Below are 7,565 nucleotides of genomic sequence, written 5' to 3' on the forward strand. Positions count from 1 at the left end.
AGAGGCAAAGCACACGAGCCCATTGCTACGAAATCAAAGCTTGGATGCTTGTTGTCAGGTCCAATGGGATTGAGTACATCTACTCTTGTTGCTCAAACGATCTCAATAAATTGTGTCTCTATTGACGATATCTCTGACGCTTTGCAAAAATTCCGGCGCCTAGAAGAACCTCCAGATTGCACAAAGGAGCCCAACCCTCAGGAGCAAAAATGTGAGGATCACTATTTGAAGATGACTCGCGGAGATGAGTCAGGTCGTTTTGTGGTTAACTTACCTTTTAAAATCAACCTCTCCGTTCTGAAAATTCATGCTTTCCCCATCAGAACTCATCAGAACTCTCTTTTTGACCTCATATTGAGATGGCAAAATTATTAAATAGTCTTTACCACTGATATAGAAAAAATGTTTAGACAGATTCTTATTCAAGAATCAGACCAGATCTACCAAACTATCTATTGGTGTTTTAATGAGGAGGATCTGATACGAATTTACAAGTTACTAACAGTTACATATGGGTTGGCCTGTTCGCCCTTTTTAGCTACGCGTGTTATCAAACAGTTGGCTTCTGAAGAGCAGAAGCAGTTTCTGGTGGAAGTGGAGGCCCTGACTCAGGACGTTTATATGGATGATGCCTTATCGGGTGCCCACACCAAGTGGAAGGCCAAACTTAAAATCGTGCAGCTGCGAGCGCTTACTAATGGAGGCTTTTTGCTTCACAAATGGTCCTCAAACCCCCCAGAGTTGATCCGAGACTTGGGTCCAGAATTAGTAACATCTAAGAATATTGACCTTACTGACATCGAAGGTTCTGTCACAGTTTTAGGACTCGTTTGGTTACCTGATTCAGATTTTCTTTGCTATAAGGTGAAGCTCGAGGAGCTGCCCGCAGTTTGGACGAAAAGATCGATCCTGTCTAAGCTAGCGAGGCTGTTTGATTCACTTGGCTGGTTTTCCTCACTGATTATCACCGCCAAGATTTTGTTGCAATTATTATGGATTTTAAAGTTGGATTGGGACAACCCTCTCCCAGAATCTTATGTAAAACCTTGGCTGCACTGGCTTGTCAGTCTTCCGGAGTCAAATGAATTCAAGATACCTCGCTGGAATAATTATCTTCCTCAGAGAAGGTACTTGAAATTCACGGGTATGCTAACGCTTCAAGGTTAGCTTATGCTACCGTATTGTATCTCAGAATAGTTCAGGAAGATAAGGTTCACGTCTCCTTACTACTTGCCAAAACCAAGGTGGCACCTCTTAAAACTGTCAGTATCCCCAGACTTGAGCTGTGCGCTGTGCACCTCCTAGCTAACGAGTCATTACGTTGGAGAGATGACACATTCGATTGATGGAATTCACCTGTGGATGGATTCCCGGGATATATTACATTGGTTAGGTGACTTACCCTCTAGGTGGCCTGTTTTTCTTTCTAACCGTTGTGCTGAGATTCAGACTCTCGTTCCATGGGCTCGCTGGCATTACGTACTCGGAAAACTTAATCCCGCAGATGTTGCTTTTCAAGGCCTTTTTCCCGCCCAAATGCTGTTGTTGGAGCAGTGGCGCAGCGGGCCTGATGTTTGCATCAACTTAATCCTGCCTATCCTACATTTGAGGACGCGAAAAGAGAGATTGTTGCAGCCCAGGTCTCACAAGAAAAATATCCCCATTGGGATCACGTGTCCTACTACTCAGATTTTAAAAAATTAACAAGAATTACCGCTTACTGTTTACGATTCGTTATAAAAATACATCAATGTTGGAAGGGAAAGTCTGGAAATAAAGGAGTAGGTTTCACAAAGGTTTCCTTTCTGAACTCAAAATTTTTCGCCAGGGCCCATGGAGTTATCCTTAGTCCAGTAGAGATTCTTCAGGCCAAGCTTTACTGAGTCACCGTTCACCAACAGCGTTATTTCAATCCCGAATTTAAGATTTTGAAAGTCAACATAGGTCTTCCTCTTGAGCTACAGAAGCTTTTACCCCTGAACAGTAAGCTTTGCAAGCTGGATCCCTTTCTTGATAACGATCTGATACGTGTTGGTGGACGATTACAGGCCTCTAATTTGAACCTTGGCACAAAACACCCTTTGGTTCTGTCCCCTGATGAGTTTCTGACCACGTCAATCATTCGCTCAGTACACTTTAGCTGTCTTAATGGAGGCCCTCGCTTTACTCTGGTTACACTTCGGCAGGAATTTTGTATCCTGGGCGGCATTCAGACGGTGGGTTCAGTTACCTCCCATTGTGTAGTGTGCAGAAGGTACTTTGGTTGCACTCAGTCTCAAATGATGAGCCCTCTCCCTGCCCCTAGAGTTTTACCAGCACCTGCATTTACCAAAGTGGGGATTGACTATGCTGGACCCTTTAAGGTTCAGCTCTCTAAAGCCACGGGTCGAATTATCACTAAGGGTTGGATCGCGATTTTCGTCTACATGTGCACTCGTGCGATTCATCTTGAAATTGTGGAAGATTATTCTTCCGATTTCTTTATAGCGGCCTTCACGAGATTTACCGCGCGTCAAGGCGCTTATTCTGAGGTATATAGCGATAAAGGCACTAATTTTGCTGGTGCTGAGAAGGAGTTGCCCAAAATGCTTCTTGAATTCAGTCAATCTTACCCCAACGCTCAGCTGGCTGACCTGGGTATCACGTGGAACTACAATCCTCCAGCAGCACCTCATTTTAGTGGAATTTGGGAGGCTGCTGTTAAGTCCGCTAAGTACCATATTAAGAGAGTGATTCAAAGCCAGACACTCACGTTTGTAAGATATTTTACTCTGCTGTGATGAATTAAAGCTCTGTTGAACTCCTGGCCTCTCGTACCATTGACTAGCGATGTTGAAAGTTTTGCGGTTATCACTCCCTCCTTTCATTTAAACTTAAAAGAACCATACGTTGTGCCTGAACTGAAATTATACGATGCCAACGTACCTCCACTTCAGCGTTGGCGATTTATCACTCAGCTCTCTCAGCAGTTCTGGAAGAACATCGCTTCAATCCAAAGATAAATGGCAAAGGCCATCACGTTCGACTGCTCCAGGAAACTTAGTTCTTATTAAATCTGAGAATTTACCGCCTTGTCGTTGGCCGCTCGAGCACGTCCTCGAGACTTTTCCTGGTACATATTCTTTAGTTAGAGTCGCGAATATCAAAACCTGTTTCGGTACCTTTAGTCGACCTATCCATCGCTTAATTCTCTTGGTGGAGAGCAACCAAAACTTGAACACCCTTGTCATTTTTACAAAAGTACAAGCCAAGGGGAGAGTTTGTTTGAATATTGGTTTGGTGAAGAGAGGTAGGAGAGCTATAATGTTGGTACTACTGTTGTACCCATGTGAGGAGAGAGCGAGAGAGACACAGCCCGTGTATCGAGTCAGTTGCCGTCTGCTTACCAAAGGGATCAGACGTCCCTGCTACTCTGAATGCGACGAGGCCAGTGTGCCTCAACTAATTCTAACGAGTGAGCCACTCATTCTTACAAGCCTTAAAGTAGTGTTCCGCTCTCGCTATCTCGCGTACAGCAAAAAAGAAGGGATTAAATCTATTAGTTTAGTTCTTTGTTTGTAATCGCCTTGAGCCTTACTTTTATACTAATTTTTTATCGGAATAAAAGGGCGCACAAGAGCCACAGTGTAATTTGTAGTAAATAAATTCATCTTTTGAAAAAAGCTCCAGAACATCAATAACCCTTAATTACTCTCTCTCTCTCTCTCTCTCTCTCTCTCTCTCTCTCTCTCTCTATTACCAGCTTCGAAAAAGTTATACAGTCCACTAAGTGAGTCGAGGGGCGAAGCCCAGTTCAATTTAAAGTCAAAGATTGAGTAAGCAAGTAAAAACAAATGTTCAAATGAAACTGGAATGAAGCTATGTTTAATTTATTATTTACATGAAAAATGGCGTGCATGGTGATAGAAGAGCGATTTTGTGACTGAGTCATTTTTCTCTGACCCTATAGCATTAAGCGCCGAAACGCGTTATCAAGGTGGAATCTATTTTCATTTAGAAAGAGCTAATAAAGGTCCGGGTCTGTGTGTTCCATGTACTTCGTGAGAATAATCGGATACAAGAGTAGCGCCAAGGAGAGAAAAGAAGACAAGAGAATTGTGGGAACCCATGCGTCAAGAGTTACGGCGTACGAAAACACACACATAATATATGTGTACTTAGTAAATAAGGATTTGTAGTACCTCGCCACATATGTACATATACTTGTAATCGCTGCGCCGCGTATACGTACCAAAGGTATCGTCGTCTATTGTTGTAAACAGCGCTGCATCCGAGGGTATGTATATGAGTGAAAGAACATGTGTAGGAGTAGGAGTCGCTAGTATGACTATCGATACCTACGTACGAAGATATAATGCGCAAGGCTGCACTAATTGGTGGGCCTAACGCGTCACTCTTGTAGTATTCAAGCGAACCAGAGCTCCCGAGTTTTTCGCGTTTTCCGGTAGTTAATTCAGAGAGAGAATCAAGAGAGAAGAAGAGATGGACAAGGAGAGCCAGTGACCACGATCAGCCAGCCGTACACGACCTTGCTCTCGACGACCTCAGAACGACCATCACCGTCATCCATTGCATAGCGAGGTCAAGGTCACCAGCAAAGTAGCCGCGAAAGAGGAGAGTACTGTGGTAAACTCCGAGGTAAAGAAGCGTGTGGTGTCGTCGTAAGAAGTAGTGCGTGGGAGCGAGTGTGTGCATGTATCGGCCGAGTGCAGCCAGGGTGAGCCGCGGGAGCCGGCCCCTGGGATAGAGATCGTAGAGCAAGCGTGGGTGAGAGAGAAGCGTGATTGCCGAAATTCGTGCTATGGCGTAGCGCCAGATCGCGACGAGATTTTTCGGGCCTAGACGCCCACGTAAGTGTAATAACAAATAGAGTGAATTTAATAACTCAAGAAATCCACATTTCGTGTTGTTATTTGTAAGCCAATGCCGGACAGCGTTTTCTTTCAGGGCGTGGGGCTCGTTTCCCCCTAAGAGAGTAGCTTGCTTCCCGACAGGCTACCCCCGGCGGGACTTCCTCTATGTGAGAGTCTCCAGGAGCCGAGCTGAGTTTGGCCGAGCCACGAGCATCGTTAAGCGGTGGTATTTTTCGCGTTTCAGGGGCAGTGCCGTTTGCGTTGTTTCCAGTGACGAACAAGTCTCGGAAAGACTTCCAGTCCTCTCTTCGACCGGAAAACTGAGGGATGCTGGGCCTTCGCCCGTGACGTTGCGGAACGTTGCTTGAAAGAACAGAGCTAAATTCAGGCTGCTTTGATTGAAATTTGCTGTAATGGTCGTTCATCTGGGACCGTGCGACGATTGATGTAGTAAGTCTCAGCTGAGGCATATATGTCGCTCGTTTTAGTTGCTGTAGTGTTTGTGGTGGCTTCAAGCAGAGTCATATGGTTGATCTAGAAATCAGGCCAATACTTATCGAGAAGCTTTGACTATGCTCAGGCACCATTGCTTGTCTTGGGTATTGAGGACTGCCTGCCAGAACCAGGTGATAACGTTCCCCAACGACTACTGCGTAGTAAGCAAAGAGAAAAAGCGTTCGTGCTCCCTGCAAAACGACAAAGAGAATCGGATATAGAAGTCCACTCAACGTGAAAGATGGTACGTCATGTGGTACTGGTGGCTGTGACAAGCCCTAACCTCGGTCAGAAGTAGTTACACAAACAATACATGGCATGCAGCATGGGCACGTGGTGGCCGCGGCAGTCTCCGATCTTAAAGTGACACACACGACTTTCTCTGGATGACTCAGACTCATGGCACCACTTACTGCCTAAAGCTTATTGCCTCCAAGTCGAGAAACGAAAAGGTGCTTTGTAAATCAAATGTACTTACTGGATGACAATCATCTCACTACTACGATACGCAGTTTGGCTCTAAGGACCAATGTTAAAATGAACTAGGTTGTTTAACTGATCATCGTTATTTATAAAACTCTGTAGACTGCAAAAGGTACTCACAATTACATATGAATTTGGATCAGTATTTCCAATTAGTTCTATTAAAGTTGATGAAAGTGGGTGCGAATTCGTTGACTGCTTGGTGCAGACTACTCTCAAGGTGAGCTCTGTCAGGTGGTGCACCAATCACGCTTTTCCACTAGAGTTCGTTCTAATGGCAGCTCGAGGAGGGGGGGGGCAGCCAGAATCAAGATCAATCCAAGTTTATAAAATCGTGATTTCAATAGTTTTAAAAAAAATTCGGGAGGATCAAAGTTATTGAGAAGCAAATTTCTTGCAAGGTTTAAATTTAAGTTATAATACTTACGATGAGGCAAGAAAATATTTCTGTCAACTATGGGTGGATATACATGGAGGTTATGAAGTCTTGAGATGGCCCAGTCAAAGCATTGGGCACATAATTCAATTCAAACTGATTATGCTGGTTACATTAAATTTTTAAAGTTATGATTTTATAGGCACAGTATGCACGGGGCTTAATCAATGATTTTAAAAATTTCTCTCTCAAAAAATACGTAACGTAAGTAAATTTTTTATCTCAAAATTATTTAAAGTAGGAGCTTTTCTAAAAATTAAAAAATATTTATTTGTTTTATTTATATGATGATTTTCAAATATATAAATGAATAATTGTTTGTATAATGTTATCATTTTTTTTTAATTTTTTCAGGCACTTTTAAATTGTGTTCATCAATTTTTCATTCATGATTTATCCATTTTTTTTTCGTAAATTCAACAGAATATTTTCCTATATTTTTGCAGTAAATCATACAAATCACTATCAACATGTATGTCCTCCGCATTTTTTAATTTTCGCCAGTTCTGCTAATTACACTTCAGAATTTCATTAATTTAGCAGTAAGAAAGTGTTTTTAATAAACAAAATATTATATGCAAGTTAATATAGAATTATTAATTAAATGATTACTATACTTAAAAAATATTTATCTGACCTATACTCGTTGTACCATACAAAATACCCACCTAAAATTGCAGACCGTTTGACTGTACTATTTTTTATACGTTTTTTTTTTTAAATCTTAACTAATATTTCTTATGAATTTGAAATTTATTATTTTTTGAATCTAGACCACTAATTTTTATGATATTTTTTTCTCAGAATTTTTTGATGCTACTTTAATTGCAAAACTAATTATTAAAAATAAATAATCTGAGCTGTATCCCATGGACCCAAATGCGCTCTCCATTGGTCGAGATCGTCGTGACGGTACAAATACATAACCAGCCTTTCTTTAAGCTAAACAGGATGACTACAGTGTGCTTTTTAATCGATTCCATTGTATTTTCAATTTAATTTTTTTTTTTTAATCATTAGGCAATCATAAGTCGGAAGTACGTATGAGGTGTACACTGCTTTTTTTTTTGAAGTCTGCACTAAGCGCAAAAATATAGATCGTAAGTTGCTTCATTTCATTCGTATATATTTACATACACACTAGCGGCCCCCCACCCCGGCTTCGCCCAAGACTTACTAAATGAAACACTGTAGTGTGTTGACATAATTATAATGTGAAACGTTTTCAGTTAAAAATTTTACATCTATTTCTGACACTTCTCAAGACAAAAATCTTTTTAATAAAAACATATTTGTTC

Source organism: Copidosoma floridanum, unplaced genomic scaffold, assembly GCF_036245765.1.
Source record: "Copidosoma floridanum isolate Cflo_tuat_1 unplaced genomic scaffold, Cflo_Japanese_pri ptg000004l, whole genome shotgun sequence".
Taxonomy (NCBI): Eukaryota; Metazoa; Arthropoda; class Insecta; order Hymenoptera; family Encyrtidae; genus Copidosoma; species Copidosoma floridanum.